Source organism: Athene cunicularia, assembly GCF_003259725.1.
Source record: "Athene cunicularia isolate RWA chromosome 4 unlocalized genomic scaffold, athCun1 chr4_part2, whole genome shotgun sequence".
Lineage (NCBI taxonomy): Eukaryota > Metazoa > Chordata > Aves > Strigiformes > Strigidae > Athene > Athene cunicularia.
The window spans coordinates 6,444,245-6,469,730 of NW_020799099.1; the positions used below are offsets into that span (position 1 = coordinate 6,444,245).

General features: G+C 38.4%; 1 protein-coding gene across 2 annotated transcripts in view; it reads left to right on the top strand.

Moving 5' to 3' along the window:
- The first annotated feature begins 13,106 nt into the window (after nt 1–13,106).
- Nucleotides 13,107–25,486, top strand: part of NDST4 (N-deacetylase and N-sulfotransferase 4) — a 105,871-nt gene continuing 93,491 nt past the window's right edge. The window contains exons 1-2 of one of the 2 annotated variants that reach the window (XM_026848151.1): nt 13,107–13,700; nt 24,584–24,752. The gene's annotated coding sequence lies outside the window, so the exon portion shown is untranslated. The remainder of the gene's footprint in view (nt 13,701–24,583; nt 24,753–25,486) is intronic. The other variant, XM_026848149.1, reaches the window with a different exon arrangement.

Here is a 25,486-nt window from a genome sequence, read left to right on the forward strand (position 1 = left end):
TCATGATGGCTTCTGCTGTCTATGACCTGGAGGACTTCCAACCACCAGTGTTTTGGATGAGAGGTTGAAGAGCTGACAGCTTGTAGTACTTGACCCCACGCAATTTCCTTACCACCTGCAGGGTCCCAGCTGGAAGGAAGGTGCTCAGGGCCCCCCCAGGGTGATCACATCGTGATGTTCCCTGTGTCAGCAGGGCCAGAGCTGCAACATAAGGGTGGGGAGAAAGGTGGTTTTATTCTTCTGGCAGGGTCACAAGGCAGGACAGAGAGCTTCTGAAATGCCTCCAGACTTGTGCAGAATGAAAATAATTCCCTAATCTTATACTATAAATACAAATATTACACTTTCTCTTCAATTTTTTTCAGCTCTGATTTTCCATGAAAAGCAAGTCAAAATGAGAAGTTCTTAATGTGATTTTTACCCCGTCATTGTGAAGCAGAAATCTGCTATGAGTTAAAAAAAAAAACAAACCTAAAACTTCAGCGAATCTTTTGCATGACTATACTATGTAGTTTTCCATTACTAACCAATCTCTAAGTTTTCCTCTTCTAGCTATAATTCTGTTGGCAGCATTTTAGTTGTTGTAGAAGTAGTGCTATAATACTTCATACCAAGCTGTGCAAAGCCCTTAAAATTATTGAGCTTTATAATGAACCTAAAATTCTTATGTCCATGTTACAGTGGGATTATCCAAAACCCAGAGGTTATGCAAATTTGCTACAGTTATGCAGAGCAGAGCTCTGAAGAAAATACTAATATCCTTACTTCACACCTCATTCATATCTAGCAGAAGATAGATCCACTGCCATAATTAGTGCTCCTGTTTATGACTTACATAATTTTTCTGTACATGCTATTGACACATCTTCATTTTCCATATGTTTTGTGATAGAATGTCATTACCAATGACTTACTAGCAGTAAAATAAAAAGAACAGCGTTGGAGAATTATTGATTATTATATGTTGTTAAAAAATGTAAAATGTTCAAAAATGTAAAATATGTTGTTAAAAAATGTAAAATGTTCATGTTTTTTCACAAATGTATTAGCCAGTAGTTGTTCTATAGTTAAATCTGGAGATTCCTATTAGAATAGTTATTTAGTTATTTTTCAGATTAAATTTATTCTGGAAAAGTTTATGCTTTGATTAGCTGGAATTTACTAAAATCTGCTTTGTGTCAAAAAAGAGAACAGTTTCATATATTTATATAGTCTTTGAAATCATTACATTTTCCAGCTAGTACTTGGAAGAGGGAGAAAGGAAAGAGTATCAGAAAATGACTATAGGCCAGCCTATAGTAGGAAGGGAAAGGTTGACTAGAGTCCATTAAAGTAGAATCCGAGAGGAAAAAATCCCAGCAGATCCTTTTTGATTCTTGTCTTATTTAGCAAATGAGGAGTAAAGAAATAAGGAAAAAGGAAATTGAGAGGTTTTTGTACATCAGGAAGATCTTTGTTCTTTCTCTTTCCCATGACTAAATGCTAGAGCTACCTGTTGTTGCTCAGTGGTAATGTGTATATCAACACCATGTTTGAATCCAGTGCAGTCGGATGCAATTCCATTAGTGTCACTACATTTGAAATGTCAGGCCTGAATTTAGACCTAAATACAACAGAAATTATACTTGCAAAGCAAATACTAAGCTTCTTTTTTTTTCTCATCCTCCCTTTAAGTAGTGATTGTGACTATAAAAACATATCATTCTAGAAATCCCCAAATAAATTTATTGGAGCTAATTTTTTAATTGTTATTTTTGATCTAATGTATGTATTAATATATTTCCCAATATAAAGGGGTGTTTGAAATCCTTATTTTCTTTATTGTATTTATAAAACTTTGAAAACATTGAAATTATTTAACTAGTATTAATATGTCTATTGAGAACACATGGATATTCAATTCCAATATGTGATTGTACAGAAATACTGTGCTGCTATACTATATTAAATAAGGATAATATAGATTGATGGACACAAATGAAACAAAGTGTCATTAACTCACTTTTAAATTATCACTGAACATGAAAATTAATGAGACAGAAACTCCACAGAGGTGCAGAAAAACACAATCTACAAATATTGAATTAGTTAAGAGCTGAAAATTGTCATTTACAGAGCATAGACTCTTATTTTAACTGCAAGTCTCCTATAATTCTTCTCTCACGGAATCTACCTATTTTTGGAGCGTGACTAGTACAGACAGCCACAACCTGCTCTTTCTCACTCTTTCCAGATTCCCAAAGTAGTGTAGGACAGAAAAATGAGGCATATGGCTCCAGAGGGGATGTTGCCAGCACACACTTCCATGGCAGTAAGGGGAGAGCCCCTAGAGCTGCATCTGGACCCCCAGCTGGAGACCAGGCTGCAGATACAATATCTGTATGGAAAATTTAACTCAGAGTAAAAAAAAAATAATATGTAAATGCATTTATATGCCAAAATATTTGATAGCCCAGATTCAAGTTCTGGACAAAGATTTTTTTTTTCCACTCCTGATCGTATCTCTGGGGTGTCTCCAAGCCCACTATTTGGAATAGGATTAATCTTGGCATTTCTCATTATAGAACAGGTCTTCCTGCATTTTAGAGCTGTTATATGAAAATAAAGAAAGAATAAGAAAAAAGAAATAAGACTAAGAAGATAATAAATACTCTTTATATTTAGTAGACATCTTAGAAGCTGTTTTATTCAGTGTGTTAGCAGTAAATTAAACACTATTAGTATTTATTGAATAGAGTCCCCCTTACAACTTTTCCTTGAACTAGTTATGAGATTTTGTCCATTACATCAGATTTGCTGATCTCTCTGTATTTATCAGTAGACTGCTCTTGCCCCTGACAGCACATTTGTAGCTTGACAGCATGTGGTGTCCTATCTGAAGGCCACGCCATCCCCAGTGAGCTCTACCTCTTTTACAGTCAATTCTCACACAAAATTCTGGATTCAGTCTACCTTCAATGAGCTGTAGCATCCAGTAAGATCATACCATAGATGCCCAAATTACACTTTCTGTTCCCCTTTGTTTGCTGCAGTTCTTTGGCAGATGGAAAAGGCTTCACATCCCTATAGGGGCAGTGAAACATACGCAATGGGCAGAATTACTTTTGATTCTTTTCCTGTTGGTTGCTTTTCTTTCCTAGTCCTTGAAGATTTCCAAGATGACAGCAAGGAGAAACCACTGTAAGCCTCCCAGGTCCAGTTATGTTGGTAAACAGCTACACAAGTAGTGCCAGGGACCTAAGCCTCACTGACTGAAATATATATACCATTTACAGTGGCGTTTGTCATTAGAATCACTACTGGAACATAGATTTAAAAAATGAAGAATGTAACCATCACCGTACTTACACAACTTAGGTGAGACAATGTGGGGGAGAATACACATATTTTTTTCACATTTAGCTAAGACAATTTAGAGTAGTCTCAAATTCTGATACCTGTGTTTACATCTAAGAAGTATCTCTTTTCTGGAAAGGTTCTTTGTGGTCACATCCGCACTATGAGCACAGGATACATTGCCTACCTTGCAGCTCAGCTGCATCATACCAAGGCAAGACTCAAGGGACCACCTTCCCCCCCAGTAGACACACATGCCGTGAGCTCAACTGCAAGCCAACCTGTGAGCAGAGATGGGAAAGCAACCCAGCAAACTCCAACAGGTCTTTCTATCCAGATGATGAAAGGATCTTGAGGTGAGGTATACTCACGTCAGGAGTTAGACTTAGTCAGGGTTTTATTCACAGAAGGAGCTACATGCTAACATTAATAAAAATACAGAATCCTGGCCCTAAGTGACCTATTCACATTTCAAAGACAACATCTCATTTTCTGCCTAAAGTCTGTCAAGTGCAGTGAATTGAAAGACTAGATCCCCTAAGTCTTAAGCAAATATTTCTCATTAAACAAACTTAATTTTTAATGGAGGTTTGAAGGGAAACAGTATACTATTCAAAGAAACAATTATTACTGTTTAGTTCAGGACACCTTCATCAATACATCAACCAATCTGATTTCAGTCAAAATCTGTGAATTTATCACTTCTTAAGACTTAATCAGTCATCTCCAATCTGACTGAATCCTTTAAGGGCATTTGTAAAGGATTTTTCTTCATATGAATTTTATTGTCATTGCCTGAAAAAATATTACTTGAAACAGGGGGAACACTTTAACTATGAGGTTCTCACTCCCCAGAAAGGGTAATTCACCTCTCTTCAATCGCTATACATGAACATAGACACGCATACCCTCACTTATGTCCAGCGTAGGCAATGTGAACAACTCACTGTGACACAACTCCACAGTATTGTTCATGAAGCAGGCAAATAAGGATAAGAGAGAAATGTAATATATGAGGTTATTTTAAAGGGGCATGGACCTTTCCATGTTTCAACTGCCCAGGAAGCTTAGAAAGTTTGAAGTCCAGTGCCTTGTGCTGACAATGCATCAAAATCTGAGAATCACAAAAGTAAATTAAAACAGTATGATAAATTCACCCATGCTTTCCATAGGAAAACAAAACAAAACAAAACAAAACACAACAACAACAAAACCAGATAAAACACAGAAATGCAGATGATTTCACCATACCCAAGACACATGTCCACAAATCCTATTCCCAGGATTTATAGGACAAACCTCTGTCCTTCTTCTTATGGGTTTGTTCAATCAACTTTAATAAAAGGGAGTACTTACTGTGACTCAGTTACTGAACAGAAAATTGTGAGCCAAAATGCAACAGTTTTTCCATTACAACCTACAATTAGGTAATCTACAAAATTAATTTCTTTCACCTTTAACAAGGTTCTGTTATGTAGTTTGGTGTGCATTATTGTGTGTATTAGTCAGAGCCTGACTGAAGGGAAATGCAGCATCAAATTTATTGTAATAGCAATTTTCCTTAAAGTATATTAACACAGATGAATTAGCAGATCCCTAATACATGGTTTAAACCTATCTTTTATACAATATTGCCCTCTATGGGAACACAAGATATAACAATTTGAAATAAGCATGTTACTGTTCTTTTATTATTTTTTTTTTTTAGTATAATATCTACTTTCTTAAAACACTGTTCTTTTTAACAGAAAAGCTTTATGCCATCAGGAAAATCAACCTATCACCCTCTCATCATTTAATCTATTTATTTCAAGCCTACATTTCATACTGTAACAAATATGTCTATTACTGCTGTTTAACTTTTATATGATAATTTCAGTTCACAGAGTCACTGCTCAAAGTGTGTAATGCCTTTCTGCCATGTTTAAAAGAAAACCAACAACTGAACACTTAAAGCAAAATTCACACAACCCAGTAGACACATCAGTGGTATAAATAGGCAAACAACATTTTTAGTAGTATTTCCAAAGTGCCCAGAAGTCTTCAGAGAACAAAGAGGCAACTTCAAAACCTCATTATAGATAGAAACAGATACTTTCATATATAACCTGGTGAGTATGAGTGGCGTAAGAAGAGAAGGAATGAGCATGATAAAGTAGTATAATGGTTAAGTCAATTATCAAGAGCTTATTCACTTGGAGTGCTCTCACTCTTGATTACTCCATGTTTTTTCTTTGATCATTTCAATTAAGCCACCTTTATTTTCTTCCTATGAGAAAAAAATATTTTTAAAAGGAATCTGAATGCAAAGATGATTGTTTGAAGAACGATGATCACTGTGCATTGTTCACACAGAACTGTACTGCGTCTTCCAAAAAAACCTATTCCTTCTGCTGCCCTTCTGATTTTTTGAAAGCAGTGCTGAAAGTCTGCAAGTAATTCCTACCTCAGGAAAAATGAATCAATAGCAGTTAGACATTAAAAGCATTTCTTTAGCTTATTAACTCTGTTCTCCTTGCAGACATTACAGAGAGATTTCACATTCCTAAAGAAAGTCAGTGAAATGTAAATATAAAATCATGATCTTGATTTCCTTTGTCAGACTACAATTTCTTGCAGTATGTTAGCCTCCCTTCTGTTGAACCCAGGCTTGTGGGAATTTTTTAAAAATATTGAGACATAGCATAGTTGCATCAGTTTAAAAACAGACCTCAGAGAGAATAGTTCCATCTTCCCATTTTAGTGGAGGTGTGTCATGTTTCATGGTTTGGGGTGGCTTTTGTAAAGTGGTGCAGTTCAGTACAGCATGCTGTGGCCCATGGGAGAAATGAGGAGAGCGCTCCAAATGTTTACCAGCATAAGCTAGATCTTCTGCCAGACTGGAGAGGATGCCAAAATCTCGGCACGGTTTTGAAAGTTATGATACTGAAAGTGTTCCCATAATGAACAGCTAGCATTTATTGCAACATAAAAACATTGGACGCAGAGTACTTACTTCACTTATACAATTAATCCCACTGAAATTAACAGAGGTACTCACCTTAGGGAAACAAACATGTTCATACACCTAAAGACCACAGTTCATTAAAACAAAAGGCTGTACAACACATTATGGAGATCTTTCAAGGGCAGAACATTCATGCATCCAATAGCCAATAGGAGGAAATAAATTTTCTTAAAAGAGGGAAGACTAAGTCCCTCCAAGTAGGGACCTGCTTCAGATCAGTGGCAATTTGAAAAGGAGAAGGGCACAGAAAAGAACAGAAACTGATTTACAAAAGCTTCATTCAACATCAGCATTTCCCATGCTAGCTGGAGCACTAGCAGAAGTAGCTCATAAGCATGAGGCCTCCTCCTATAGGACTAGATGAAGCAGAAAACAAATGATAATGAGATTATCTAAAATAAAAGAAATTTGCTAAGAGGTGAAATGAAACACTCTGTAGAACAGAATCCATTTGTTACAGTAATACTAGAATACCAGTTTGAAAGTGGTTTAGTAATGGATTTTTCACTTTGAGGGGTTTTTTTAAGCTTTGAATTAGGGTATATAAAAAGCTATGCTTGTGATAGCTAACCTAGAAAAAAGTCATCCTTCGAATGTAATGGAAGCTTGATATCTAGATCGCAAGGACAGAAAAGTAAAAAGAGAAAGATAAATGCTCTTTGTAGTTTCTCCTTTGAAAATATCATTCCTGGTTTCACCTTTTATTCAGAAGTGGATTAGAGTATTTAAAGAGCCTCTGTAGGCATGTTAAAGGGGACTCCCATTGGAGCTATGGTCTAATTAAGCCACTTTATGAATCGTTCCACAGTTTGAATAACTTGAAAAAATAGTTTTAAAATAAAATCACTTAATTCTTTAAACCAAGAAGTCAAGCTTCTTAATTTCTAATAATCAAGGAAGAAATGCTTCATTTTAAGATCTTAAGATCACTTAGTTTTATGGATGATGTTCTTTGTGATAATAGCATTGCCAACAGTTGGGTTGGCTTCCGCTTTATTAGAATTCCACCTTTCTCTAGGCATATTACCCCCTACTACAACTTCACTTTTTATACTGCTTATTCTATCACATGAGCTGTTAACCATTGAATCCTCAAGGAATTTATTTGAAGTACTGACTTGCTGATTTCTCCACCAGAAAAACAACATACTGCAGTGATACAACCCCATTACTCTCTCTTTACTTAGAAAGCCACCAAGGCTCAGATATGCGGCTGGCACATGACAACCGAATGTTGATATTATACAGAGATAATTGTTCTCATGGTCCCAAGTGTTGTGATAGAGCAGCAAGAATTAATTACCTCTTTCTTTCCCAAAATAATACCATAATTTGTTAGATAATTGCTCCTTAAAATGCAAGGGCATAGGAGAGAAGCACATATATTACTCCCCAACGGCCAACTTACAGACCTTTCCTTTGAACACATTTTGGTACCCTCCCTTAGTTCTATTTTTTCCAAAAATAGTCTCACCAAGTTTGGACTGGGAGAAAGCAGAAGGGCTTAGAGGACCTCAGCAGAGTGAAGCAGCAGGGCCCAGTCCCTCCACACCAGCAGTGTTGCCTAGTCTCTTGGGTTGCCTTCTTCCCTCACTGGAAGCAAAGTAGAACTGGGCATTTTTTGCCCATTCCTCATTGCAAAGCATACTCTTCAAGCCAAGGGAGATTATTTCCATTTTATGTAAATCATAAATCAGAACAAATCATGGTGGGTTGTCCAGAGATCATCAGGAGCTGGTAAACAGTTCTGTTAAAATTTATGTCGGAGAAGAGTAGTACACAGCCTTCTTGTAAGGAGTTCCTCAAGCTTCTGTAAGTCACTGCTGTACAAAATGTGTTACATATTAAATTAAGTCACTTCCACAGCCTGAACTGGGGTTGTGAGCAGGCACCAGAGAACACCACCATATCTGACACACACTGGGATGACAACACTTCTGCTGTCTGCAGTTCTGGGGATGAGAAAAAATATATGATGATCTCTGATGAAGGATAAGCCCCCCAGGGGAAAGAAATACAGGAAATGATTCTTCATACTTCCAGAGAGAGAGGAAATGTGAGCACTACCAGACTTTGTAGATAAACAAACATCCATGTTTACAACAGTTTGCAATGCAGTGAAGATAGCAACAGGCTTTACTGAGCAAGGCAGTTGGATGAATTGGACCTGCTTTTAGTCTAGTTTCTGTGAGGATTTATAAATATAGATTGACTTGCTTATCAGCAGGGAGGTCCAAGAACAGCATTCATGAAAACAGACCAAATGAGAAACAGCTCCCATACATTGCAAAGGCATTACAGGTGCAAACACAAATCACAAGGGGACCGAGCACAACATAAACATCCTCTAGTGCTTCAGTCTCTTCTGCTGCATTAAAGTGTGGCCTGGGAAGAAGCTCTTCTCTTTCTAAGCTCCAGTCCTACCCCCATTTACTTCCCAGGAGATTTCTCCTGACTTCAGGCCAAAGTTGAACCCAGGAAGGATTCTGCAAGGAAAATGGTGGGAAAGAGCCCAAAAGGCTTTATGGATAACATGAAGATGTGCTTCTCTCTCACACAACATGAACCCTTGTCTCAGTGTCAGAGTGAGCTGATAACTCAGGAAGGGTTTACACAAATCAGACTCTGGATTAAGCAGAAGAAACTCTTTTTTTGCTTCAGTAGTATCATGATAACAGTACTTAAAAGACCAAAGTTTATATTTTTATAGTTGAGTAAGCACTTAAGACATAAAATAGTAATGTAATTAGAGAGATGTGGAGCAGCTCTAATGCTGGATGTTAATGAATGTATGTTGGTTTAACAGATATTTCAACATTAGTTTATATCAACAGACTCTCTGAAACTAATATATCTGAAGCTTTACAGGAACAAAAACACATTAGGATATCAAAGATATTTCACAATGGAATAAAAGTTTAAGATAAAGGTCATTACAGAACTGGTATGCACTGATTTGCCTTTATCATTTGCACAAATGTGTCCAACTTATACAGGGGAGGATGATAGAAGCTGAATAGAAACTGTAGCTGAAACCAGTCAGAGGTCAGGGAATCTAATTCATATTTTTTGCAATTTTTTTTTGTTTTGCTTGTAAGATCTTTGCATCATTTCTGCTCTTGTTGTTTCAAATCAGTGCTTCACGCTTAAGTGGACTACTAGCAGCATGTTCTCGACTGTCGTCTGGGAAATAGGAGTAACCCGTGACAAGGCAGGCATTTTCAGTAGAAGACATGAATGCCTTAACTGAGCTGTGATGCATGAAACTCAGCTCCAAGTGTATCTATATTTCATCCCTATATTTCTTAGCATATAAACTCTCTAACACATTTTGAGTCAGAGCCAAAATATTCAGATTAAAAAACCCTAACAACTAATCGAGACATCAAAACCAAAAAACAAACAGACTTTTCTTAATGAAATATATGAAAAAAAAAAAAAAAAAAAAAAAAGCACATTCTGCTATGCCTGTATGTTTCTTGCACTTTTGATATGGGTGTAATTAAGTTGTGAATATCCTGAGGAGATGCTAGAGAATTAGAGACTAATCTATAACTCATACAAGTTGTCATAGTTCCTCTGAATTTGACAGTTTACACAAGCTGAGGAACTGTTCTGTGTGTTTAATAAAAACCACACTGTTGTTTAATTACAACAGTGGAAGTTCATAAGAAGTCTCCCCAGCTCAAGGAAAAGGTGGCGTTTTCAGCAATAGTTATTTTTTGTTCTTTTAAACGTTATAAACTGAAGTGTCAAAAGCCATCTTTCTTTCAATAAAGACCATAAAGGTGTCTTTAGCTGAAAGACTGTTATATGCATTGTAGTCAACTTACTTTTGAAGCATGGCCTTCATGCTGCAATGTAGGTTTTGAGAGGAGAGGTAGGGGATACCTATTAAACTGTCATTAGAGCACTGTAATAACAGGTGAGAAAACTGGGGGCAGTCAGAGAAAAGAAAAGCTCGACATAACAATGACAGAACATCAATCCAAATATTTCAGTGAAATTTTTCAATTTGTCTAGAAGAGTGAACCAGGAAGATACCATATCTTTTACATATTAATTTTGGAAAGTTTTTGCTTGGTCTGTATCATGTTTCTAAGCACAGAACTGCAGGAACTGTGGTTTTCTACCCCAATGTGCTGTGAAGTTAAATACATTAAAAATACATATGCAGATATTGTAGTGATAGTATAGTACTTAGAATAGATAACTATGAGCATTAGATTCTGGATTTAAGCATCTATAGAAGGATGCTGAATTTTCAACAGTTGCCTTTACTGTAAATGCAGATGACCCTTTAAAATAAAAAATAAAAATCTGATTCAAAGTCATGTTAACTTACACAATGCACAAACCCACAGTTATAAAACAAAAAAGTCACATTCCAGAAAGTTAATACTAGTTTTGGGCAAAGTACTGGTAGGTTTCATCTATAACTTTTGAACTACTGAGATAGGACAGCTAGGCAGTTGCAATTGCCTACATATACAGGGGGGAAATAAATCATACAAGTATTAACTAATACAGAATTTCCACCAGCTAATGCAAAATCTTCTGCAGGTAAGATCCAGAAAAACACACATCCTGTGTCAACGATTTCAGCATAAATGTGGTACTTCATTAATATGGTGGTTTATTATTAGATTTTCCTTTCTTTTACTGTTTCTCTCCATCCATACTTCATTTCTGTTTGCCCTATTTTCTTTCTTGCATGTTTTTCCCTAAAGCAGAGCATGAGAATAATATCTAGAATGCCCTTCCAATCGCGATAACTCAAGCGCATTTGAGTCCAGGCAAGAAGAGTTCAATTCTCATACTACCCAAATGAGAGAGAAATGTATGGTCTTTTTCCCAAGGGTTGGTGTGCTATTTTGTTACATAAAGAGAGTTGAAGCAATTCTGCCAACTGATTTCCACGCATTTCTAATAAGGGCAGACCTTGGCATAGTAAGTCGCCTGATCCTCTACTTAAAATGAATCGCTAACAAAGCAAACAGATATCGAGGCGGCATGAATCAACAGCCATGCTTTTTCATGTTGAATTCATCTAGCATGGCACGCTCATAAGTCAAGGATTGAAGTTCAAAGAGCGCCTTTAGCATTTGAATTAACACACACTCTCAACAGTATGCGTAACCACTTGGCCGCTGGCCTGCCCCAGGAACATCTGCAGCAGCAGCTTCAAAGGGGCAGACCGCTGCTCCTGCCACATCTGGAGGCAGCCAAGAGCCATCCTGCAGCACACCCGCAGCCGGCAGCCAAACCATTCCATTTACAGGGACGTCTCCAGTACTTCAAGTACAGCTAGGACTCAAGTATATGAGTAGAAAGAGGCACATTTTTTTTTTTTTTTTTTTTTTTTTTTTTTTTACACCACCCGATTACTAAGAGGAAGCTCTCGCATTTTTTGTGGTTTTGGAGCAATTGCATAGAATTCTTCCCCATATTGGGAAGAGACTCTCTCACTTGATTTGGAGGTTTTAGTTTACAGCCTGACTTAAGATCTGATGTTCACACAGGATGCAAGGAGGCACCCACTCACCACCCAGTTAGAGTGGGAACCCCACACCCACCCTTCACAACACTCTTTGGAAAACAAAACCCAAATCCAGAGCCAGCCATAGGTGTAAGGCATTTTTAAAAGACCCCCAGTGAGTCCTTTGTAATTAGAAATTGCTGGAAATGACAAAGACTTACTCTGAATTTTAATTTTCCCTCAGTTTCTAATTTAGCCAGAAGGAATAAATTAGTCCCCAGTTAGGAATATCTACCATCTTTGAAACTTGGATATTCACAGAGAGCAAATAGCTCTTCATGTAGAAGGTCCCAGCTGAAGGATGGAAATGGTAAACTGCATGGAACACCATTTATTTACACTATTTTGGAAACACGAAAGGTTGAGCTGACCCTCCTATGATTCAAATCTGAGTTTACAGCGTCATTCATCATCTTAGAATGGGTTTGTTCCAGTCTCCTTGAACAAAACTATTTTCTCCTCACATTTGCTGCACAGAATTGGCTGAATTTCAATTCCAAGGTGTATCATACAAAGAACAGTTTTGGAGTGAAAGGTGTCAAGCTGGCAAAAATTGAAAATTAGATTGGTATAAAATCTAATTTTTTTAATATAGAAAGTGTTTACTTTTTCCTCTGTAATATAATTTAAAGACACATAGAAAACATGTTTCTTGGCTACGGAGGTAGGTTTCATCTCTAGCTGAATGAGATAAAGGATTTTAATAAGAAATTATGCAACAAATAGTTGGAATGTGTGGCATACAGTAGAAAAATGCTTTGCACCGCTGAGCACTGCATGTTTGCTGCCATCCATCCAGAGGTGGTGACAGGGAGATCATTCGTGACCAACTTGGTGGGCAGACTCTGCTTAATTTTAGTCATATATTTAAAAAAAACACCTTTTGTACCAGGTGATCTTATCAGTGACCTGACAAGAGTAGGAACCAAGAAGTGTTCCAGTGTTGGGATTTTCTTGAGACTTCTTTAGCATCTGAGGATGGTGAGGGGAGCTGGGGCTTAAGCATTTTCCTGCTGGAAAATGACTCTTTCAACTTTTCCTTTTTCCCAGGCTTTCAGTTGCGGGCTCCAGGTGTAAAAAATCAGAAGCTGCAAGTGGCATTTTCCTCCCGCATTTTGGGCGGGCGGGCAGGAGGGGAGGTGGTCCAACTGCACAATGACAGATTATGCAAATCCTCCTGGAGCATCTAATCAATCACAGCAGTGGGAGAGGAATGCAGCTCATCTCCGAATTAGCCTCTGTCGCCGCGTCCTCGCGTGAAGCATCCCCCCTCGGTTGGAATGACATCAGAGCAGCTCCGAGTCCTTGAAAGTCTGGGGGTTGATTAGCTGGAGGAATTGGCCGCCTCTGCCAATCACCACCCTGCAAAGCCGCCTCAATACTCTTGTAGATATGAGGGAGAGGGAGGCTGACTACAGCGAACAGGAGGCACAGCAGCAGCACCGGCAGTAGTAACGGGAGCAGCTGGTATTCGGGTGATTAAATAGTTCTCGCAGCCTTTTTGCTGTAGCCTGGCTGCTCCCCGGTGTAATCCCCATGTCCAAGAAGGAAGCTGCATTTTTAACAGTGTGCTGAACAGAGGTTTGATTCATTCCAGCTGGCTGCTTGTTTTGAAAAGGACAGTCTGTCTATAAATGAGATGTGACTGTGCCGGTAGAGTTCAGTTACTGGGGCTGGAGCAAGAGGAACCTTCCCAGGATGCTGCTCAGACAACTGCTATCAATTGAAAACTCTCCCTAGTTTACCTGGAGCCATGTGAAGACATTCGAATAGCAGATGTCTCTTTCCGGCACAGTAGGAAGAGAAATTCTTCTCTAGGTAAGCTATTGTTCAGCTTCTGCACATATTGCTGTGTTAACGTATACTTCTGGGTATATAGTTGTATGACTATATAGGCAGTGCCTGTACTCGGAAACAAGAAAACAGTTCCTGAGCAGGTATAAATAGCCACACGGTGTGTAAAATGGTTTGGCTAGAACCTAGTTATGTATAGCAAGTACTTCAGAAAGCTGTCTAGAGCCTGGCATTGAAAGAATTATTTGAAAGTTTGAGATAGTCTTTGCCATGTTTGCATGCAAGTGCCCTCAATGTAAACGGATGCACACCCTCCGAGGGGAAACAGTTGTCTGACTAAATATATGAAAGACTGCAGAAGTTAGAGCATGGAAAGTTATGTAAGAAAAAAGAAAAAAAAAAAAAAAAAAGGTTTAAATTCTTTAGTCTACTTCATGCATTTTGCTTTTATCTGCTGCCATCTAATAAAGTTAAGCAAAATTAGTGTATTGAAATGACAACGTGAAAGCTTTCCATGGATGTATATAGTAAACATGCACTATTTAAAGTAAGAGTAATTGTCCTGTGAGGAAGCCAAGATCTGCAGATGTGATCTTTTCCAGCAGTTTGATATCCAAACAACATCAGTCAGCAACATTTTTTTAAAAAACAGCATGATCGTTCATAGCCTGGAAACAAAGATCATTTCAGGTAGTAAGAAGCAAACTGAAGAAATCAGCGTTTGCTCTTCAGATCACTACAGAGACAGAGCACAGCAGCAGCCCAGTGTTTTTATCTTACAGCTAACACCCTGGCTCCAAGTCACTGCTGCTGGGAATAAACACTCAAAGCAAAATTTTTAGAGGTGAATAAGTCTCTTCCTACAAGCACTACACTAATGTAACCACACATACATACAAAACACACACTCATTAAAGTTTCCTTTTCCCCAGGAAATTTACCATACCATTTTTCACTAACTTCTGCAGCTCTTAGTTACGTTGATTGGATCTTCCTTTCCTGTGAATAAATGCTGCAGAATCTGGCCTACCCCATGTATAACCTCTCAGTGTTATCAGAACAAAAGACAAAAATAAGTCGTTTTTACCATGTTTCTTCAGCAGTTTTTAATTGTGATCCTCCTGCTCTAAGATGATCAGCTTGTGGAATAATAGCAGAATCTCCTTGTTCATAAAGTTTAAATAGTTGGCAGTGCTGCCAGGTGCTTCCCTGTCTTGCCCCATCATGTCTGTGTACTTTCATCGTGCACGTTTTGCCATCAGACAAGCTGCACTGTCTGACTTGCTTTCCGAAATGCTGCTCTAAAGGGAGGGAGGAAATGCCAAGTCGCATTTAACTAAGGAAATCCTTGGCTTCCAGTTTTCTTCAGAACCTTATCAATTCAAATAATAAGATCTGCCCAATTAGATTAGATGTGCCTAATGGCATTGCTCTGTGCAGAAGTTTGTGTATTGGGTTTTGTGCCATTTCCTCAGAACATGATCATTTTTTTTGATATATAATAAATGCCTAATGTCTGAAAGCCCCAGAAATCAAAGCAGGAGTATCTTAATGTCTTGTTGACACCACTTTTCTGTGAGGCTGGAAAAATGCTCCTCTAACTTTCATTTTATTGGAGTAAATCAAATCCAAAGGGTTAGGTTTAAGCACAGAGCAGGATGCTTGAGTGACTGATGACTTACACACATTTCAGTCTGAAGATCCTGTTAACTCGTATTATTAAGTTCTGGAAGTCCTATTAAAACTTTATGGACGTTTAGAGGTTGTGCTATCTGCTATATTGCTCTTTGTAATGGCACTGATCAAACTCAGCTGATGTGGCAGCATGCAAGGAATCATGAGCTTCTCTAGAGTTCAACTATCATTCAGGAAGAGTGGGAGAAAAATATGCTAGTAGTAAAGATATACTTTTTTTTTTTTTTGAGGTTTACAGTACAGGCGTTATCTTGGAGTTATAATGAGATACTTTAAGGAAAACATGGCCCCATACTGCAAACCTAGGGCAACACTGATCAAAGAAAATTCTGATGAGTTACTAGTAGTTGTGACTGAGTTTTCAGTTAGATGAATAAAAAATTATATTTAACCATAATGTCACCAGAAAAAGATTTGGTTTTATTTTTCTACAGGCAGTAAGGAAAAAAAAAAAAAAAAAAAAAAAAAAAAAAAAAGATAATTTCTGTTCCAAATCTGATTTAACTCACAAGCAATTTTGATTTGACTGCCTCTGTGACCATAGGGCTGGCTGAGCTTCAGCTGCATGTATACGCCATTTGCTTCCATCAAGTGTTTGCTTTGCAAAGCTTTTATAATGCTTCAGCTTCTCAGGTGCATTCAGGAAACTGCTTTCCATACCTGCAAAATGGGCTCTTCTGAACAAAGCAAACCCTGGGCTAAGACCAGCAAAACATTTCAAGCTGAGGCCTAGGTGGCTAAGGGAAAAGATAACTCAGAACTGTGCAGAAAGCTGCAATTTCTCCAGCCTGTGGCATCATTTCAGGAATAGGGCATTGAGTTTAAGATGAGCCAAGGGCTCGCCACACTTTCCAAGGTGAGTGGTACCTGGGGTTGAAATCATTTACAAGGATTAAGCGTATCTTATTCTCAGGCCTGAGAGGGAGTTGAGGACAATTAGAGCAGGTTGAGGGACTAGACTATGGGAGAAAGAGGGTCTCTGTGCTGAAAATGCTTGGAGCACTAAGTTAGTGTCCTGTCTCACATTTTGAGAAAGGCTGAAGAATGCCCATATCACAGCAACAAGTCTACTTCTCCTATTGAGATGTTAAAGCAATGCCCCTCAGGAAGTGTAAGCCACCCAAAAGAGTACTAGATACAAATACAGAATTTATTTTCCATCTGTATCAACATTTAAATTAGAAAAATTGTTTGAGCTATAAAAAAAATCATGTGCTGGGAGAAAATGAAAACCATGCACGTCAATCCAAACCATTTATTACATCTACTGTCAGTAATAATTACAATGAAATCACAGATTCTTCTGAAATTAACAGTTGCTATAGAAAACTAATAATATTTTATCTAAACAGTAATGCCACCAGAATCACATGGCAACAGCACAACAGTGTAGAAACCATGTCAGTATTTGATGAAGAAAACACATTGGTACCAGAAGTCATGTATTGTGATGAGATGATTTAGACTCAATTCTGAAAAGAGCAGAGAAGTATTTAAACCTTTTTTTCCTTCCCTCTGGCTACAGGAAGGGTCACAACTGCTTTTCCCAAGTGCAGGCAAGTGGAGCAAATTAATCCTCCCTCCTCTGCTGCAAGGATGGGTTTAGCAGAGCCAGAACAAATACAGAAGTAGAAGCCAGGGCAAGGTGGGCTTCTTTCAGGAGAAAAGCAGCAAAAAGAAAGGGGTTCTCTCTTCTTCCTTGGAAGCTGATGAAATAAGAATTGTACTTGGCTTGCTTAGCTTGGCCAAGGATAAAAACCTGCTGAATCTCTGGGTTGCTTTTCACAACCTAGGGAAGTCTTTGTTTTCCCTGCTTCATGTCACATAGAGGCTACCATGGAAGTTTCTCGCCTCGTCCAAACATGCTAAGACAAGGTATTCTATAGCACATCCCCAAACCAGACAGTATAATGCAGACAGCAATTTAAAATCTGTGCACGTGTATCTGCTGATGCATTTGTCCCAGACCGCGGTATAGCTACAGTTACAGGGTGCATGCCTTGGCACCCAAGGCTGCTGTTGCAGAATTCTGGCTAGAACAATTTTGAAACTTCAGTTAGTCCTTGTGCAGCCACAGGATGAGAGGACCATCTGCTGTCCTGTCACAGACCATAAGAGCACTGAAAAATGCACACATAGCTAATGCTCCGGGCTGGTGCATCTACAGCTATAGTTTTACTAATAGCTAAGTCTTAATCTCCCATACACATATACATATATATATCATTATCAGAGACACACAGCAGACAGAGTAATGTGAATGGGCTCTTCCCTGAGCAGAGCTGTGCACAAAACTAATCCTCCTGAAGGACTATCCACAGCTACTTATTTCAACCCACACTCGGCCAGGCTTCCACTGAAAGGATTGCATTTAGCTTTTAGTGTATAAATAAGTGTTCTGATAAATAATTAATACTAGCTGCTGGCCATAAAAGAGGCGACTGTTTGGAAAGTTAAAACAGTCTGTCATGAAATATGCACCCACCTCTGTGTTCTCGTTTCAGGGGATGTTTTATCCAACATCCTTTCCTTTTGCATAGGACCATATTTTGCAAGGAGGAGGCCAGAGCTTGAGTTCAAAGAATACCCTGAGGCTCTGGAATTATTCTTTCTCACCAGGATATTTATCACCACCTAAACCACCAGGGGGGAGGCCAGGTGGTCAATGATTCACAGAGAAATTTTTGGAAATGAGAGGAAAATGAGTAGTGTCTGCATCTGGGTAAGATACAGAAATTACGGGTCATTCTTGATTTTAAAGCTCTCATGGCCTTTTTTTGTGGGTTTTTTTTTGTTTGTTTTTTTTTAAATTTAAACAAAGGCAGGGCCACCTGCCTTGATACTTTTGCAGGAATACCTGCACTCTACCTAAATAGCTGATATAATAGAGTAGGGCATTTTTATTTATTGCCAGTCAGTAGACTGTATTTGTTGTGCCATTTTAGATGGTTTCACTATTCTACCCCCATACAATCACACTGTTAAGGGTGCAAACATGCAGACACACAAAGTGCCATCCGTTCCAGCACAGGGCACTGTACAAATTAGTAACTACTGTTAGCAACTGAGGGTCCAGGTTTGTTTTGAATTGATAGAGCAACCATTCCACCTTCTTAAGGTCTGTCTCATTAGTAACAGAAAATCAGCAGTTCTGGAAAAAAACACGGGCTGGGCAATGAGTGGATTGAGAGCAGCCCTTCAGAGAAGGACTTGGGAGTGTTGCTTGATGACAAGCTCAACATGACCCAGCAATGTGCACTCCCAGGCCTGTAAGCCAACTGTATCCTGGGCTACATCAAGAGAAGCGTGACCAGTGCTTGACTCATCTCTCACGCAAACTGACCTGCAGTGATGTGTGCAGCTGTGGGGCCCCCAACACAAGAAGGACATGGACCTGCTTGAGTGAGTCCAGAGGAGGCCATGAAAATGATCAGGGGTCTGAAGCACTTCCCTTATGAGGTCAGGCTGAGAGAGTTGGGGTTGTTCAGCCTGGAGAGAAGGCTCATTAGAGTGTCCTCCCAGTATTTAAAGGGTCCCTGCAGGGAAGATAGGGAGGGACTTTTTATCAGGGAGTGTAGGGATGGGACAAGGGATAATGGTTTTAAACTGAAAGAGGGCAGATTTAGATTAGCAATAAGGAATAAATTCTTTACTGTGAAGGTGGTGAGACACTGGCAGAGGTTTCCCAGAGCAGCTGTGGCTGCCCCCTCCCTGGCAGTGTTCCAGGCTGGGTTGGACGGGGCTGTGAGCAACCTGGGCTGGGGGAAGGTGTCCCTGCCTGTGGCAGAGGGGTTGGAACCAGAGGATCTTTAAGGTTCCTTCCAACCCAAACCATTCTAGGATTCTATGATAAATTAGTCTTCTAACACAACTTCAACTGAGTTTTGATTCCTTATAATTTACTATTTCTAAATTACCCGTAGGAGTGCATGTTACTATCATTTTAACTGAAAAATCCCAATTAATGATCAAGAGATCTCTGTGATGTGTATTGTCTGCATGACAAGCAAAGCAAGCAGTGCATGCCTCAAAACACTTGACACTCCCAGAATCCCCTAAAATTAACTTCATCAGCTTCGAAGCAAGCTCAACATGCCATCATGAATTAGTGGAAGTCATTTTGCATATTCAGGTTTTTTAATTGAAGTACCTCTGAAAAGTCTTTCTCCTACATGGAGAATATTTACATTCAGGCAGAAAATTAAATATCTATGTATATATTGTCTGAACCAGAACTTTATCAGTTACAGTGTATCATTGTGTCCACTAATGAGACATCATTTTTTTTGGCTTGTGAGGCCTTCCATAAACCAGAAAGGTAGGCTGGATTTCCTGTTCCAAGACAAAACTGGGATATGCATATTGGAAAACAGAGTATAATTGTACACCCAGTCCGCAGGAGAGAATAGGAATGTAAAGAAACAACCATTCCAGCCTGGTGCAGGGGCAGTATTTTCAGAAAGATTTTGACAACCAGTTGGGATACTTTTTTGTTCCATACTCCCCTTTCAAAAATCAGTTAATGCCTCAATAGTTCAATAAGCAGAGATTTCTTCATGAAAACAACAGGTTAATCAAAGCCTTGCTATTCTATCACATAGCCCTAATGGTATTAGTTCTAGTTCCAGTCTGTGAGTTTAGCGTGACTCAACAAAAAAAATCCCTTGCATTCCCAAGTAGGACCCTTATCCTGCTCATGGCATTTCTAAATTGAAATTTATCTAGACAAAACAAAGAATAGATCTTTTGAAAGGAAGCATTTGTTTATATTTTGAACCAAACGAAAAACAGTATCTATAGGTCACAGATGACACACCAGAAATCTCAAAAGAGATCTTTCACTTGTCTGACAAAGTGGCTTCTCTCAGAGAAACCCCATAAAACAGTAGCAGACAAACACAAAAAAAAAAATGTAACCAGCGTATGAAGAATAAGAAAAAAAGAATCAAGCACTGCAAATACATTTGACTGCACATAAAAGTACGAATTTTGCACTGGCTTTCTTAAATGCACCATTTGCAGTTTCTATGCTATATACTTTGAACTAAACATGAATCCTCTTAGAATGTTTTACAGCTAATGCCCATGTAAAGGTAGAAAAGGGTCTCTGTGTTCCCACAACACAGAGAGGAAATACTGAAGTACTGAAAAAAAAATCAGTGGTCTCCAGAGAACAATACATGAGTGTTGGTGACAGCAAGAGACAGAACTCAAAGTTTCAACTCCCTGCCTTATCTTCTCACCCCTAGGCATTTTTTGTCTTGATAGGCAAACAATATCCATACAATAATATAAGAAAAAAAGAAGTTGAATTTGTATTAATACATCTTCCATAAAATTTCCTTGGACTATCTTGTCTGCTTGGCAGTGTCTGAAATACTTAAATACATTCAAGTAAGATATAATCTGTTGGGTAATAGTATTTTTAGTACATATTGAAGTTTCTCTGTCTAGATTAATTTTACTGACCATAGTAATATGTGCAGCCATAACTGGTTCCCACAAAAACCTAATCTGCCCAGTTTTAAAGAACTGGTAGTAAGACCCAGAATTTTCTGAAGAACTGCCTGGAACCTGGTCTAGGACTAAGACTCTATCTTAAGCAATTTAAATGTATATGAAAAACAGGAGAAATATGATAAACTTAACTTCCTGCCCCTAAACTGTCATGTAATAAAGCTGGGATAAATGCAAGTATTTTATAAGCAAGGGGGAAGTGACTGTTTGCATTTTCCTCTTCAGAACACTGCTGTTCGGAAGTCCAAGAAGCACACGTACCCAACAAAAAAGAAGAGACATGTGGAAGGTCACCCTGTCTTCATTCACTCTGCTTGCCTTACTTTGCTTGAAAGCCATTACCGCTATTCGCTGGCCAAGACCTGCCAGGTTGTCACCAGTGCTGATGGCTTAGGTAATGCTCTAGTCCACACACCTGCTCTGATCCGAGCTTGCTGGAACCACACTCACTCATGATTTATTCTACCCATTTTTCTACCAAATGCTCACAATAAGAACAAAACCCTTCAGCTAACAAGGATGAAGATGGGGAGAGGGAACTCCAGTAGAATTTACTTAAAGAATATAGGGAAGCTGTTATAATGAGACTTAATGTACCCAGAGCTTGAAAACGTCTCTGACTGTCTGGAACCTGGCTTGAGTAAACTCAGAATAAACCTCTGTTTAAATTTCATGTGGTAAACATGCTGCTTTAAGGATTTAGGCCCAAAGTGTTTGTTGTCTGGGTTTAAATAGACTTCCTTTGCAGTGGTAATAGATCATTACTGTGTGACAGCAGTAGTGTCTCTGAAATAAGTTAGTGGCCTTCTTTTAAATCCTAGCACAGATGTGACCACATCAGCCTTTCTCACAACTAGTCCCTATGACAAGGTACAGACACCACGAAATGTTATCTTGTGAAATATATTGTCATTGATATAAAGGTTGATACATTACCTTGTATGGTGGCAAACATTTTTAGGTCCCATTAAAGCAGTAGGAGAAAAGAAAGTGCAGGAAACCATTAAACTGCTAAAAAAGGTATAAAGTCCAAAGAGTTCAGCTTCTAATAAGCTATACCAGAGCCTGTGACTATGTCTTGTAGGTAAAGGGCCTCTTCATTTTAAAAGGAGCTTTCAAACTGTTTTGTGTAAGAAGCCTCCAAAAAGTGAAGTTTCAATAGCTATCCAGAAAACCTGTAATCCTTGGTAAATTTTCAAAATAGATACATAAAATATGCAGTTATGTAGATGCCAATATAACTATAAAAAGATTTCTTTTTTATCTTAGCTTTTTTTATACGACCGAACAGGGTATACAGAGTTTGACTACGGCATTGATTGACTTTAAGACATTCTAGTTAGGCACCCATTATATTGCAAAAATGTTGAATCTCAACTGAATTCACAACACAAATCATTCTATCGAAACTGGATAGCTAATTGGCAGACTTATAAAACTAGAAAACAGTAACAGAATAGATGGACTGTAATAAAACATCTGATATAGCATCTCCCAAAAGTTTTATTTGAAAAGTTAAATTAATTCAAATTGGCTTCCATTGAAGCATTAAACTATCAATTGAAAAGTGATGAAGAGACATTAACCATGCAAGATCACAAGATTTGCTGCATCAAGTCAGAAGGAATGTTTTGCAGGCTGCCTCAGGAAAACATGTGAAGCCTGCTTTTATTCACTGGTTTTACTGAAAAAAACTTGGGCAATCCTAGGATGTTCATTACAACTCCACTCTCCATTAATCCCACTGGGAAAGCCAAGCATCACCTCTAAGGACTCGATCCTGTAGGTCACACAACTTTGTACTATCTCTGCTGGTTTTAGCCTCAGCTTTCTGCTGTGATATTTTGGCTCTGTGATCATGTAAGCTTCCGACATTCAAATCACCTCTCAAAAATGTTCTCAAAAATGACTTACTGGTGAAAAGCCATAGTTCCTATTACCATCACTCAGGCAAGATGGATACATTTATTGGAAGTAGTATTGAGAAGATAATGTGGTTTGTTTTTTGGTTTTTTTTCAACTTTTAAGTCTGTCCACAAAGCTACCATGTTTTGCCTGATGACATCAAATAGTCATGTATATATTGAAAAGTGATGTATTTTGATATCACTACACAACATCTTTGCCACATATGGAGCTGCACAGAAGGTGTTTGTGGTCATTAACACCTATCCATTGCAATGGTGACTGGAGCCACTCTGTCAAGAAACAAAAAAAAACACAAACAAACAAACAAACAAACAAACAAACAAAATATATATATATATATATATATATATATATGGGTTGTCTCATCATGCATGGTCCTCCTGAGACTATTCATAAATTATTACCGATTTCTAGGAGTTTGCACCTCTAACACTCAAGAAAAATCAGTAGTCTGATTTCTGAGGAAGTACTACTACTTATATTCAAAACCTCTGACGTGTTAGAGACTGATAAATTGTGACAATTGGAGGAAATGTCACTTGAAACATCATGAGTCGGATATTTGTGTGCATTTCTGGGTGGTTGAAATGGCTGGGGGATTGTTAGAAGTTAATGGGTCAGAAGTGTTGGGGCTGAACATCAGGCAGCATTCACCAGAAGTGTGGTCTGGTTAAGTCTTGGAGTAAATTTCTGCTGGAAGTTAAGCAACGTGAAATGTTACATATGGGCTGGAGAATCAAAGGAGGCAACAATTCTGTGAGGGAGGATTTGTAAGAAAGAACAATACCTTCCTTATACTCTCATTAGTTCACATTTGTAAAAGCATCCTACTGATTCACATAGAGTATCTTGGGGGGGAGGGGGCGTGTCTCATTAGGAGAGGTTATAGTTACCTGTGTAAAAGCATCAATAAGGAAAAAAACCACTTGGTGAGTCAGCAACTTAAGATCACACGAATTAATGAGAACAAAATGTCTGCTTACATGCTGTTATGACAGTAGATCTATCATATGTGTTCAAGAACGTGGGGTTTGTGGCAGTCAGTGGTGGCTATCTGCACACTTTTTGAAGTGTTAAAGGAATACATGATAATTATTACAAGGTTTTCTCTAATCACAATCCTCCTACTCAGTCAAAAGATGATTAAAACACTGAAAATAAAGAAAACCACCCCATTAGTATGCTTCAAATCACACTTGACAATACTACCCATGATAAAAAGAGATCAACTTTGGTGGTTCTGGAGGGAGACAAACCATTAACCTTGCATTAATTGTCTGCAGCATTCAGATGTTATGACTTTATCAAGAGTGAAGAGTTTAGATTTCCTAAGTACCTTTAAAGCGTGGTTCTCAACTCTCTTATATACATAGTAAGAGGTGGGGTGGAGGGGTGCATATGCATACATGTGTGAGAATATGTCTATGTGTAAAACCAAACATGCCTTTAGCCACCTTTCCACCAGGAGGCCTTTTTTCTTCAAAGCTCCAAGTTCTGAAATCTACTGGAAAAGTTTAAAGCCAAAGAAAGCTAGAAGTCCAAAGGGTCAAATAGCTAGCTTCCAAGTATTGTTTCATTCATAAGATCGTGTCAGCTTTCATTGAGCACACAAGTTGAAGCATTTCAAACACTTTGCTTTACATTCATTGATTATCAACTTCGACTTCTGCCATCATTCAGCTTTCTGGAATCACACAAGATTATATGTGCACTACAGACTGATCAAATTGCTGAAAATACTGAAAAAATGGTGTTTTAACTTACAGATGATTATGCATTGGAAACAGAAAAAAAAAAAAAAAGATGTGAAAGTGATGAGCAGCTTCTCCACTCAAAAGATGAGAGAGTTAGAACGAAGTTAGAAGAACCACAACAGCTTTTACCAGCTCAGAAGCTGTCCTTATCCTAGGTAAAAGGATTTTCTAAAACCTTATGGTAAGCTATGAGCAGCTGGCATCAACACCCATCATGCGCAAGGCAATATTTATAAACACAAAACACATTGCAACTTTCTTAAGCTTGAAAAAAGAAAGTTACTTTCAAAAAGCACACAACTTTCATGAGTTTAGTAAAAAAGTGTCTTGGAAAATTTTTTGGGGAAAAAAAAAGTGCTGTTTTTTTCCTCTGCAGTGAAAAGAAACCCTGAACTTTTGCTAATGGTCAACAGGAGTAATTTTTCACTCAAATCAGTTTTCTTGTTTCTGTATTGAATGAGCAGTCATATGGAAGGAGTAGAAAGTAGGCATCATGGATCATTGGGCTGCTAATAAATGACAGATGTCCTACAAGCTCAGAAAAGAAGGAAAAAGAGGAAAGAGTTTACATTATTTTTTTTAGTCTAAAGGGAACTTTTATATATAGAAAATAAAGCCATTCTGACTTCTGATTTATGCTGGAATAAGATGAGAGGAAAGCTCTGGCCTGCCTCCAGATGACTTACCTATAGAACGTTCCATACAGTCTTGCACTCTGGTACGGACAGGAGACTAGAAACGGTCGTATTGCAGTGATACAACCAGTGTCCTGCTCCTCTACTCAGCGCTGTGACCAGTGACACACTCTTAACCTGCTGCGGGTGGGACATCTGTTAGCTCCAGCCACAGGGTGGATAAACACAACTGTTTGCTTAACAGCACTATCTGCTTTCCACAAACTGAACTAGATCAGAG